This window comes from Bos indicus x Bos taurus, chromosome 7 (genome assembly GCF_003369695.1).
Source record: "Bos indicus x Bos taurus breed Angus x Brahman F1 hybrid chromosome 7, Bos_hybrid_MaternalHap_v2.0, whole genome shotgun sequence".
NCBI classification, from domain to species: Eukaryota; Metazoa; Chordata; class Mammalia; order Artiodactyla; family Bovidae; genus Bos; species Bos indicus x Bos taurus.
In genome coordinates, this window is record NC_040082.1 from 47,087,526 (window position 1) to 47,101,418 (window position 13,893).

General features: G+C 41.3%; 1 long non-coding RNA gene across 1 annotated transcript in view; it reads right to left on the reverse strand.

Moving 5' to 3' along the window:
* LOC113896562 overlaps nucleotides 1-13,893 on the reverse strand; it is a 301,000-nt gene that overhangs the window by 226,625 nt on the left and 60,482 nt on the right. The window contains exon 3 of the long non-coding RNA XR_003512054.1: nucleotides 12,319-12,402. This is a non-coding gene — a long non-coding RNA (uncharacterized LOC113896562). The remainder of the gene's footprint in view (nucleotides 1-12,318; nucleotides 12,403-13,893) is intronic.

A 13,893-nucleotide genomic window follows, 5' to 3' on the forward strand; every position in this document is an offset into this window, starting at 1 on the left:
TGTTCTTGCCTGGAGAATCCCAGGGACGGCGGAGCCTGGTGGGCTGCCGTCTACGGGGTCGCACAGAGTCGGACATGACTGAAGTGACTTAGCAGTAGCAGCAGCAGAGACATACAGGATAATCTGGCCCTTGAGTAAAATTAGGGAGAGGGAAGGTGCCTCAAAACTTAACAGATGGAATGGTAGGTCTCAGAGTTGAATTCGGTTTGATACAGAGAAATGAATTGATGTGGTATTTCTTTTACTAAGATATGTGGAATGAAATTTATACTCATTACACATAAATGAATTTCAACTATATATTAGGGAATAATTCATCTAATACCAAAAATAAAAGTTCCCAATTTTCTCCAAGCCGCATTTTTAAAAGAATTTTATTCTTTAAATATATGTTTGATTTCAGCAGAAAAGGTTTAAGCACAAGAGGACAATTTGTTTCACATATGTCATGACAATTACATCTCCGACCTGGCCAAGCAGCTGTTCCACTTAGAGTCGTGGAAGGACTAAATTATCTTTCAAAGTTCCCTGGAATACAAATACTGACATTTTTGCAAATATATTTCAGTGTAATGTTTTTGTACCAAATGCTGGAGGTAGACAGAATTGATAGAATCCTTTTCAGTAGACATTATTCCACCAATGCTTTCTATTTAAGAGGTCCACTGGAGACTGTGATAGTTATAGCAGTTTAAGGAGTGTTGGCAAGAGGGAGAAATCCAATAACCTAACTGCCATGAGAAATTAATCTAAATGTTAATACTTCCAAATCCCAGACTCCTCTGGGTGTGGGTTTGAAAGAATGGTAGCAAGGCAGAATGTTATTGGGGGACTTGCCAGAGGGACAGCACCAGAGGAAACATTGTACAATCTCTTTCATGATAAGATGGAATCCAATTAGAACCTGGCCACACAGGTAATGTTTTTCAAGTAAATCAATGCATGATCTTTCCAGATGTCTATATCCAGACTCCAACTGAAGGTAAGGAGGATTTTAGTCTAGGTGCTGCTAGAAATGGAATGTTTCTTAGCTGAGTGTCTCTAAATAAGAGAGTATGTTCATCTGTAGGCACTAATTAGGAACCAAGGACCTATTAAACCCTGCTACAGTCACTGCAGCTAAGTTACTTCAGTCGTGTCTGACTCTGTGCGACCCCATAGATGGCAGCCCACCAGGCTCCCCTGTCCCTGGGATTCTCCAGGCAAGAACACTGGAGTGGGTTGCCATTTCCTTCTCCAGTGCATGCAAGTGGAAAGTGAAAGTGAATTCGCTCAGTCACATCTGACTCTTATCGACCCCATGGACTGCAGCCCACCAGGCTCTTCTGTCCATGGGATTTTCCAGGCAAGAGTACTGGAGTGGGGTGCCATTGCCTAGAAAGTTGTAATTCATCACACATGGAGTATTTTTGGACACATTGCCATTTACAAGTCAGTTTCTCTCTCTCTCTTACACACACTTAAACAGACACATACACACACACCAAAATTCTATATTTGTACTTCAAGAAATTTATAGTTTAGATTGTGGATGAGAGAGTGAAAACAGATGCTGAATATTCCTTAAACAACTAAAAACACACAACTCTAATTTTATAGTTTAAACAACATAAAGTTAAACACTTACTGTTTCAGGAATTGTGTTGATGACATATTAAATGGATTTAAAATATATGGAAACAGGTGCTCTGTACAGTGCTAGGAGGCAAGGAGGGTGCAATGATTGGCTAAAAAAATAATAGACATCCTTGTTCTCCTGAAATCCACACTTGTTTGGTACCAAATACTGGAGGCAGACAGAACTGATACAATTGGTAAAATAGCTATTAATCCAACATAACCCTATCAGGTACAGGAGACATAAGAGACATGGGATCGATCCCTGGGCTTGGATGATCCCCTGGAAGACGGCATGGCAACCCACTCCAGTATTCTTGCCTGGAGAATTCCATGGGCAGAAGAACCTGGCAGGCTACAGTCCACAGGGTCACAAAGAATTGGACTTTACTGAAATTACTTAGCACACACATTTCTCATCAACTCACTTTCTTCCCCTCTTTTCAACTTTATGAGAAGCATCCTGCTATGATTCTCTTTTGAATTTTGTTGATCTTGGTCACTGTGGTTATCTATTCTCTCTTCTATGTTTTTCCTTCTTTCAAGATATCAAAGCCTCCCTTCTGCACCCAAGGAGCTGTGGGAGAAGATTACTCCATCCTTCTTAAGGGTAAAATATGTGACTCAGGTATAAACTGATTAGGATATTCTCATCTCTGATTAATCAAAATTGGATCAATAAGAGGTGAGGCATGGGTTTGCTGAAAGTTTAAGCTTCCTTGTTCTAGGAAAATGTCTTAAAGAGACATTTATTACACTGTATCTGGATTAAGAAGCTTGTTGCCCCAGGAACTGTTGGCAGTCTTATTCTGACCACAGAAAAAAAGCTGGTATGGAATAGGGCTAAGGCAAGAGATGATATAGACAGATCTTTGATGGTATCATTGAAATGCTGAATCCAACTAGCTCTGAAATTCACTTAATCTCTAGATTTACCAGTTATTTGAGCCAATAAATCTCCTTTATTGTTTAAGTCAATTTGAACTAAGCTTTTTCTTATTGTAGCTGTAATGTATCCTAAATGATATTGATCATCCCATTAAACAGGGCAATTTGGCAATGTTCAGAAGCCTCAAAAATGGATGTACCCTCTGAGCCAGCAGTTCCTAAGGAAATAGTTGAAAAGCTATGAAGATTTATAAGCACAAGACTCTTTGCAATACTCTTTAGAATAGTTGAATACTTAGAATGACTTAAATTTCTAATGTACAGCTAATCAAGTAAACTGGACTGTCACGATACTACTGAATACCAAGCAGCCACAGAACTTGATGAAGATAATGACACATACTTGGTAATAAAAACTGCACATCATATAGAAAAATAGAAATACAATGAGAGCATGTTTTATTAATTCATTTTCTTTTCAAAAACACAGTATAATAATGGTGCTCATGCCTTTCTGAGTTCTAAGTATTGAGAGCTTTGCACACATTACTGCAGTGCTTTCCAGTCCTGGCTGCATCACAGTCATCTAGAGAAGAGTTTAGAAAAAACAGGACAAGCCAGGGCAATGCAATGAAGTCAGTACTCTGAGGAAGTGGGGTGATCAGAATTTTTCAAGGATTTTGGGTGATTCTTATGCACAGTCAAGACTGAGAATCATAATATTTCTCTTCCTTGGGACAACATTCCTAGTATTATTTGCATAGTAGTTGTATTCCTCGTACAGTTGAGGAAATCTTAGAAAGGTTAAGTAACTAGGTTCCTGTAACATGGAAGAAATCAAACTCTACTCAGCGTTATCTAATTAGAAAATGACAATCTTGGTGATGATATCAAAATGTCTTTTAGTGAATGAGGGTGATTATGTGAGGAATTTGGGTGCCACAAAAAAAGACCAGAAGACACACAGAAGTGTTGTGTCTCTAGGAGGTGAGATTATCAATCACTTAGACTTTCTTTCTTATAGACTGAAATGTCATTGTTAATACTCAGGATGCCTTTGTATTATAAATATATACATATACAGGTACATGTGATAGCTTATGGTGAACGATGCCGGATTTGTCATCTCCGAAGAAGAAGATTTAGCTTCAGGACCAGGGACAAGCCTTGATCACTCAAGAGCTTTTGTGAAGCTGAATTTTTATTAAAGTAAGAAAAGGGACAAAGAAAGCTTCTGACATAGACAGCAGAAAGGGGATGGAGAATGCCCCCTTGCTAGTGTTATCAAGGCCTTATATACTTTTTTCAGACCCACTCCTGCAACATACATCTTAAATTAACAAGATTAGAATGAACAATAGAAAGATCTTACCAGACCCACTCCCATAATATACATTTTAAGATGACAGGATTGGTCAGAAGGTTCTTGTTAAGGAGAAACATGTCCTCAAGCAAGATACATTGTTATATTAACTAAGACAAAGCAATATAGAAAAGAACATTTGTCCTTTTCTCCTTGAGAGCCCCAGACAGCTTTCTCCTTCTTGAGGGCTCCAGACTCTTCTCATCAGGAACCCTGGACTTCTTATCAACCTAACTAGGAATGGACTCTCTCATATGTATGTATGCATATACATGTAAATGTGTGTATACATACACCTATGTATAGGGCTTCCCTGTTGGCTCAGATGGTAAAGAATCTGCCTGCAATGCAGGAGACCTGGGTTTGATCCCTGGGTCAAGAAGATCCCCTGGAGAAAGGAATGGCTAATTAGGATTCTCGCCTGGAGAATCTCGTGAACAGAGGAGCCTGTAGGCTACAGTCCATGGGGTCACAAAGAGTTGGATATGACTGAGTGACTAACACTTTCTTTTCCTCATATACTTACATATATGCCATGTCAGGGTCACTGCTGTGTCACCATAATTTCACTGATCTTCCAAACCTCTGCTCCATGTTACTAGCTCATCCGTAGCACTGCTGTCTAGAATAGCACCCCCTCTTCTCCTAGGAGAATCATGCTGCTGCTGCTGCTAAGTCACTTCAGTCATGTCTGACTCTGTGTGACCCCATAGACGGCAGCCCACTAGGCTCCCCCATCCCTGGGATTCTCCAGGCAAGAACACTGGAGTGGGTTGCCACTTCCTTCTCCAAAGCATGAAAGTGAAAAGTGAAAGTGAAGTCACTCAGTCGTGTCCGACACTCAGCAACCCTATGGACTGCAGCCTTCCAGGCTCCCCCATCCATGGGATTCTCCAGGGAGGAGTACTGGAGTGGGGTGCCATTGCCTTCTCCGAAGAGAATCATACTGTGTCTGAATATCAAATTGCCCCCTATCCTCAGTTTCTCAAATTCTCATTTTGAGTTGCAAGGTAACATTTCCATCTGTATTGAAAATAGCCATCAAAACAATAAATAAATAAACAAGAAGCATAATTATTAGAGAAATGCAAATCAAAACTACACTGAGGATATATGTGTATATATATATATACACACACACATATGTATGTATGTATACTTACATCTGATTCATGACATTATATGGCAAAAACCAACACAACTGTGTAAAGCAATTACTCTCCAATTTAAAAAAGGGATGGGGAACACATGTATACCTGTGGCGGATTCATTTTGATATTTGGCAAAACTAATACAATTATGTAAAGTTTAAAAATAAAATAAAATTTAAAAAAAATAAAAAACCAAAAAAAAAAAAAAAAGAAAGAAAAAAAAAAAAAGATTCTACTAAATTGGAAAAATAAATTAAAAAAAAATAAAAAAGCTACCAGGACATCAAGTTTTCTTTCCAAATCCATGTGAATTTATATACAAGGCAGTCCATCTCTTCCATTTATAAGCAGATCAAAGTCATAAAAATTGCTAAGCTCCACAGTCCTTGACAGTAGGGACTGGGTTTGATTTGTAACATATGATACAAAACAACCAGTTGTACCATAAAAACAATATAGTACAAAACAAAACCACTAGCTCATATATTCTATCACTCATAAACTATCAAACAATCATGTAGTACCAGCTCCGCCAGGGTGTGGATGACTCTGAAAGCCCTTCAGGGCATGTGCTGGCCTATAGTGTCAGAAGAAGATGTCCTGTTATTCAATGACTGCGGCAATGACTCCTTGGAAGGAAAGTTATGACCAACCTAGATAGCATATTCAAAAGCAGAGACATTACTTTGCCAACAAAGGTTCGTCTAGTCAAGGCTATGGTTTTTCCTGTGGTCATGTATGGATGTGAGAGTTGGACTGTGAAGAAAGCTGAGCACCGAAGAAATGATGCTTTTGAACTGTGGTGTTGGAGAAGACTCTTGAGAGTCCCTTGGACTGCAAGGAGATCCAACCAGTCCATTCTGAAGGAGATCAGCCCTGGGATTTCTTTGGAAGGAATGATGCTGAAGCTGAAACTCCAGTACTTTGGCCACCTCATGCAAAAAGTTGACTCATTGGAAAAGACTCTGGTGCTGGGAGGGATTGGGGGCAGGAGGAGAAGGGGACGACAGAGGATGAGATGGCTGGATGGCATCACTGACTTGATGGACGTGAGTTTGAGTGAACTCCGGGAGTTGGTGATGGACAGGGAGGCCTGGCGTGCTGTGATTCATGGGGTTGCAAAGAGTCGGACTTGACTGAGTGACTGATCTGACTGAACTGAACTGACAGTGTAAAAACAAAGACAGAAACATAAAGCCTAGACTCGACAGAATGAACTAAAAGTAAACTATTTTCTCATGAACAGCAGCAAAGAAACAGCAAGTCTGGAATCCAAATCCAGAAATTCTAACTTCTATGCTGTTTCTTTCCTTACTATCTTCACCATTTTATGATTTATAAATATGTCATAAAATCTTCAGAATGGTAAGATTTCACCCAAATGAAAGCAGCCCTAAATGTTGATAGTATGTAAAATAGATAGCTAGTGGGAAGCTACTATATAAAACAAGGAGCTCAGCTTGGTGCTTTGTGATGACCTAGAAGGTAGATAGCATATTAAAAAGCAGAGACATTACTTTGCAGCAAAGGTCCATCTAGTCAAAGCTATGGTTTTTCCAGTAGTCATGTATGGATGTGAGAGTTGGACTATAAAGAAAGCTGAGCGCCAAAGAATTGGTGCTTCTGAATTGTCGTGTTGGAGAAGACTCTTGAGAGTCCCTGGACTGCAAGGAGAACCAACCAGTCCATTCTAAAGGAAATCAGTCCTGAATGTTCATTGGAAGGACTGATGTTGAAGCTGAAACTCCAATACTTTGGCCACCTGATGCGAAGAGCTGACTCATTGGAAAAGACCCTGATGCTGGGAAAATTGAAGGCAGGAGAAGGGGATGACAGAAGATGAGATGGTTGGATGGCATCACTGATTCAACGGACGCAAATTTGAGTAAACTCCAGGAGTTGGTGATAGACAGGGAGGTCTGGTATGCTGCAGTCCATGGGGTCGCAAAGAGTCGGACACGACTGAGTGACTGGACTGAACTGAAAAGGGTGGGATGGGATGGAATGGGGGAAGGTGGGAGGGAGGTTCAAAAGGGAGGGGATTTATACCTATAGCTGATTTACCTCTTTGTACAGAAGAGACAAACACAACATTGTACAGCAGTTATACTCTAATTAAAAAAAAAAAAAGTTGATAACTTGCTCCCTGCCTAGAAGACAGCAATTCCAAAATGAGATCAATAACTTCATGCTTTACCATCACTTAATAAAGATCATTTTCTAAGCCATGCCCTTTCCAGGCTGGTTTGCTCCTTGTAGATCCTGAAGCTGAAATTTGAACCTTTCTCTCATTAGAAATCACTGAACCTGCAGTCTGTCTGCATGTTGTACTTCTTCATGCACAGATACAGAGAAAATAACTAACAAGTTACCTAGTTGGGGCTTTCTGTAAGAGTTCTGATGAAAAAGTATGTATGTTGTTTTAAAGCATTTAATCCACAGATCCCCATGTGGGTATTTAAAGCATGACAGGAATTGCTATTTGAAGCAAACTTGAAAGAGCAAAAATTCAAAGAAAAGTTGACTCTGATCTTTCAACTTGATTCAATCTCAGCTTAACCCTTAAGTTAATTCCCCAGGCTAAATAGAACCAGGCTAATTTTAACTTCAGAGTCTGAATTCTTTAATACAGTATACTGTCTCTAGCCTTCCTTTTATTCCTGGGCACAATTTCTGAGAGACAAACTGCTTGTTCCTGGCACATCGTAAGAACAGAAAAGATCATGACCTTTGCTCTCATCTTCATTTGTGAAACCTCAAGCTATATTCCTTATTTGCTGTATCTAACATACATGAAAAAGAAATTCAGTTGCAAAGAAAGCTTCACTGACTTTGCATCCGATCTTTATAAATGACCTTTCAGTCTTATTATGCTATTTCCTCTTTTCCTTAAGGAAGGAAAAGGAATGCACTTGACTAAGGAATGACCTACCTATCAGTTCAACGTTCCCTGGCTTAACTTAGCAGTTATTAATGAGGAGAAGCTCTTTCACATGTCTTTGACTTGGTCACTTAATGAGAATTCAGTTCAATAAATCTTTCCAAGGCTTGAGGACCATTCCACCATTATCTCCCCCCAAACCTGCATCTAGGTTCTTAAGAGGATTTATCTTTTTGCTCCTATTAACACAACACATTCACACATACACACACACACAAACAGTATTTATATCTAAAGATATATGTACATAATGTACAAGTCAAACAGTCCCATAAACAAGAATAAAAATGTAGACACCTTCTGCTTGGCTCTGCCACAAGCCAGGGAGAAGAGGTATTGTAAATTGCCTCATTAAACTAGGGTGAGGAGACTCTACGGAAGTTTTCTTGAAGAGGTATATTTGCTAATAAAGGTGTGATTCCCACAAGGAGGGAACAAACAAACAAAAAAAAACTTCTGAAAAGAGTCTGGTCAATATCTGGTAACCCAGCCTCTAAGGTTTCCCCCAGAGCACTGCAACCACCCACCTGCCCTTATAATCCCACTTCTGCAAACAACTTCTGCTGAATAGCCAACATGCCTGCACCTCCTGGGGTGGTGGTTTGAAGGTAGTGAAACTGACAGCAACTTGGTCTTTGCATTTATTCTTTAACTTCACTCTCCCTCTCAAACACAGTTGAGAAAGAGCAAGACCTCTTCTCCTCTGTCCTATAACCAAAGAGTGGGAGAAAGTCTATTCTTTTTCCCTTTCCCTCCCAAGAATAGAAACAGGAGAGTGAACACGAGTAACGTGAATTTGCATCAGTTATGCCCATTTGTTGGTCATAGTGTGGTCCTCCTTGGAACAAAGATACAACAATTTCTCTCCAACTTTCAGATATTCATAGGAACACATAGATTTGTGAGAATATTTCCAATTCATATTTCCTTATTCATTCAGGTCAGTCTTTCCACTTTTATCAGCTCACAATATCATTTTCTCAATCATCCTCTGTGTGGGTGGATGAATTATTACCTCCTCAGCATCCAGCCTCAGGATACCCCCCTTGTCACATCCTTCCTCCTCAGACACTGTTTAACTCTTCCTTGCCTGTTTCATTTTCAGCCACTTCAGCCTCTTTGTCTTTTCACAACTGCTGGCCCCTGTCCCAGATCCCCATCTCTGTTTGTCTCTCCCCAGGTCTCCCTCAAACATTTTCTGAAGCTTTGGTCCCCCATGCCCTCTGGCTATGCCACACAGATGGCCGGGTCTTCTGCCAACACAAAAGAGAATCTATTGGCTTCAATTGTTTATTGGTTCAAAAAGTGAAAATAGTTTCCCACAGAGACGGCAAGAACCTGACTCCCTTCACATCATGAAGCTGGATGAGCGTCTCTCCTCTGAATCTGAACACATGGGACCTTTTCCCTCAGAAATCCCAGGCCAGGTGATTCTTGCCCTCTGAGACAGGAGGGAAAGACGCAGGGCACAGCTGCTAGATAAATGCAGAAAGGGAACAGAGCTTAGAATGCAATAAAAACTGGCCGCAACCAGCTGAAATCAATGAGGACAGTGTGGTAACTGACCTTTAGCTCATTATGCCTTCATTATAATACTAAAAAATCACTGTCCCTTAACACCGTGACATTTTCAGGGCAGAACCAAAATAGGCCAAAAAGTAGGCAGTGGCCCACTTCCTAAGAATCTCTACCTTCCCCAAAACAGCAGGAATACAGCCATTTCTTCAAAGAAGACATACAGATGGCCAAAAAACACACGCGAAGAAGCTCAACATCGCTCATTGTTAGAGAAATGCAAATCAAAACTACAATGAGGTATCACCTCACACCAATCAGAATGGCCATAATCAAAAAATCTACAAACAATGAATGCTGGAGAGGATGTGGAGAAAAGTACCTCTTATACTACTGGTGGGAAAGTAAATCGATACAGCCATTATAGAGAACAGTATGGAGATTCTTTCTTAAAAAACAAGAACAAAAACAAAAACCTAGGAATAAAACTACCATATGACCCAGCAATCCCACTACTGGGTATATACCCTGAGAAAACCATAATTCAAAAAGACGCATGTACCCCAGTGTTCACTGTAGCACTGTTTTCAGTAGCTAAGACATGGACAAAACCTAGATATTCTTCGAGAGATGAATGGATAAAGAAGTTGTGGTACATATATACAATGAAATATTACTAAGCCATAAAAAGCAATGAATTTGAGTCAGCTGTAGTATGCTGGATGAACCCAGAACCTGTTATACAGAGATAAGTCAGTCAGAGAAAAATATCTTATATTAACACAAATATATGGAATCTAGAAAAATAGTACTGATGAACCAAATTGTAGGACAAGAATGGAGACCCAGACATAGAGAACAGACTTGTGGGCACAGCAAGGGAAGAGGAGGGTGCGACAAATTGAGAAAGTAGCATTGACATATATATACTATCAAATAGCTAGCTAGTGGAAGCTGCCATGTAACACAGGGAGCCCAGCCTGGTGCTCTGTGATGACTTAGAGGGGTGGGATAGAAGCAGCGGGGGAGGCTCAAGAGGGAGAGGGGATATACACACACACACACATACATACATGAGAGGGCTGACTTGTGTTGTTTTACCACAGAAACCAACATGTTGTAAAGCAATTATCCTCCAATTAAATTTTTTAAGTAAAAACTAAAGGATAACTCACTTCACTCAACTTTTTTCTTTTAAGAACTACCAATAAAAGGTCTGTCATCTTCCATTTCATTTATTCAACTTCAATAAATACGTTTGAACTAAAAAAAAAAAAAATAGCAGGAATATTCCTCCCACTCATCAGCGTATGAAATTACTCAGCCTATAAAAAAACCAACAACCCCAAGCCCCAGGGCTGCCTCTCACTCTCTGAGATAGTGGGCATTCTGCCTATGGAGTAGCATCTCTCTAAACTCGCTTTTGCTTTCCTTTGACTCATTGTTGCATTCTTTCCTTCAGAAAGCCAAGGACTCTCACTTGGCAGTTGGTCCCAGGGACTTGAGAATGACTGTTTCCCTTTCCTGCAGCACCTCTATCACAGTCAAAACACATGGGCCTCATAAGTTCAAGTGTTTGCAATACACAGGGGAACTAGGCAAGACACCTCCAAAGTGGAGAAATCAGAACAGTCATAGAGTTGGATACCACATAAGTCTTGTTCCTATTTTCATAGGTTTCTACTAGTGACTGAAAAGCAGCCATTGGAACTTACTGCATCTATGATGCCCCAGTTAAGCCCTCCCTCTCCCTCAGTCCCCTGTGGACTGTAAGTCTCAGCCCGAGTCCAAGCTTCAGTGGAGTGCAGAGTCCTCCTGCCAGTGGAACCCTGGATTAATAGACCAGGTTCTGTCTGAATGTCCTAGAGATATAGCTAGTTTTCAAAACTCACCTAACAAGCTTTCAGGCATATACCTCTAGGGAAAGAGGGTACCATTAAAGACGCAAAATAAAAGCCCTTGGATCATTCATGCTTGCCTTCTCTTCCCAGTCTCCCCAAACCGACACCAGACATCCCTCATCAATGAGAACTTCACCACGTGCCAGCACAAGGCAAGACCACTCCAACTCCTGCAAGGCTCTTGACTTTTCAAACAGGAGTGGAAGACCCAACAAACCCTAGGGAGACCCTCAAGTGCCAGAAACCCATAGAAATAGGCCCAAGCTAATGCTAAGCTCTAGACACCTGTTCCCCTGAGTCTAGATTCACCCGTGCTGCCTGGGACCCTGGAACAAAGCTGACAGGAGTCCAAGGACGTCAGACTCGGACATACCCCCGAAAGCCTCACTCTCTCCGTGAAGGCCAAAGGAGGCACTGCCTGCAGTGAGCTCTGCCCTCCTTGGTAGTAGTGGCCTTGTGCTCTAGACCTGACTAGCTCTCCAAATCTGAAGGACACACAGATATAAGCATTTTGAAGACTTCCCTGGTAGTCAAGTGGTTAAGAATCCACCTGCCAATGCAGGGGACATGCATTTGATCCCTGGTCTGGGAAGATTCCACGTGCTGCAGAGCAGCTAAGCCCTTGCACAACTACTGATCCTGTGCCCTAGAGCCTGTGCTTCACAACAGAAGAAATCACTGCCATGAGAAGCCCACGCACTGCAACTAGAGAAAGTCGGCAAACAGCAAGAAAGACCCCCATGCAGCCATAAATAAACAAATAATTTTTAAAAGATATAAGCATTTCGAAAATTCTGTCAGCTACCAAGTTTTCTCACTGAAAATTCATTCTGCTCCCAGAAACATTCAGTCTTTCCTTCGCCCGCCTGCCCAAAGTTGGGGAGGCTATCTTGGCAAAATCTGTCTATCAGCAAGCCCAGAACAGGACTGACCAACACTTACCTGTAAACCAGGAGAAGAGACGCCGACCTCCCGGTCAGAGGCCTGATCCTGTCCTCTTGGTGGACATCTCGCAGCCTCTCTACTCTGTAAAGGGAGAAGCATGCTGTGAGTTTCCTATAAGTTACAGCAGGTGTGAGGAGGTTGGAAGATTGCTTCAGAGAAACACGTGCGCACAGAGGGGACCAACAGGAGATTGTAGGGATGGTTTTCAAAGCCCTACTGTGTACAAAATCACCTGGAAATGGTAAACATGTATGGTTCTGGGCTTCAGTCACAAAGATTCTGTTCAATGATAAACACCTTGGCTACGCCTAGTGCATATACATTGCCAACACCAAAGAGACGGGTCTAGAATGATGATAACCCAAGAGGACAGACCTTTCTACTTTATGGGAGCTTTCTGTTTCCAGGGAAAGAGTGGCTTTGGCCTCTGGCTAAGTCCATGATAATAACAATAAAAAAGTTACCTTTTACACAGTGCTTACTCTCTGCCAGGTACTATGTGGGGTGCTCTATATGTATTATTTAGTTATCCTTCACTAAGAGATGGTAATGTCATCCCCATTTTATAAAAGAGGGCAAGATTGGCTGCTACGTGCCTGAGGCTACACAGCTGTAAGTAATTAACACTAAGCAGAACTCTTATTTTTCCAACTCAAATCCCTGATCTCTATTAACAGTGATTCTCATATCCTGGTAATGTCCCTCTGTGCCACTGAAAATACTGAGACATGTCATGACCAGCCCGCTGCAGGAAGCCACTTCCCATAAACTCTGTGCTTATCTGTGCTCTTAGAGAGTTTCGGAGCCTTTGGTGTAGCTGCCTGGGATCACAGCCTCTGGAGTAAGCGGTAGAGGACGAAAGTAGCACTTACTTACTCAGCACTCACTCTGTTAGTGAGATTCTAAGCTCTACATGAGTAACTCATTTTATCTTGACTACAGCCCTACCAACATCAGTATGTATCAGCCCTGGGATTTCTTTGGAAGGAATGATGCTAAAGCTGAAACTCCAGTACTTTGGCCACCTCATGCGAAGAGTTGACTCATTGGAAAAGACTCTGATGCTGGGAGGGATTGGGGGCAAGAGGAGAAGGGGACGACAGAGGATGAGATGGCTGGATGGCATCACTGACTCGATGGATGTGAGTCTGAGTGAACTCTGGGAGTTGGTGATGGACAGGGAGGCCTGGGATGCTGCGATTTATGGGGTCGCAAAGAGTCAGACACAACTGAGCAACTGATCTGATCTGATCTGATCTGAAGAGCTAAAGAAATTTAAAAGTTATGAGAGACTGATTATACACTTGGACAAGGCAGGACCATATATAAAAATAGAACTCTGATGCATAACATGCAGCAACCTGCCCAGGAAACCAATGCCCTTATCTATAGTAAACAGCCCAGGGAGCCAGTCTGCTGTAAGTCAGACTTGTAAGAGGTCTAATTACTATCTTTAGTAACAATCCAAGACGCTACATGATAACTTACATAATAATCAGGTGAACTTCATTAACTAAAGGTTTGGATCCAGTACTCTTTTCATTCTGATTCCAGAGCCTATTTTTGTTTCAC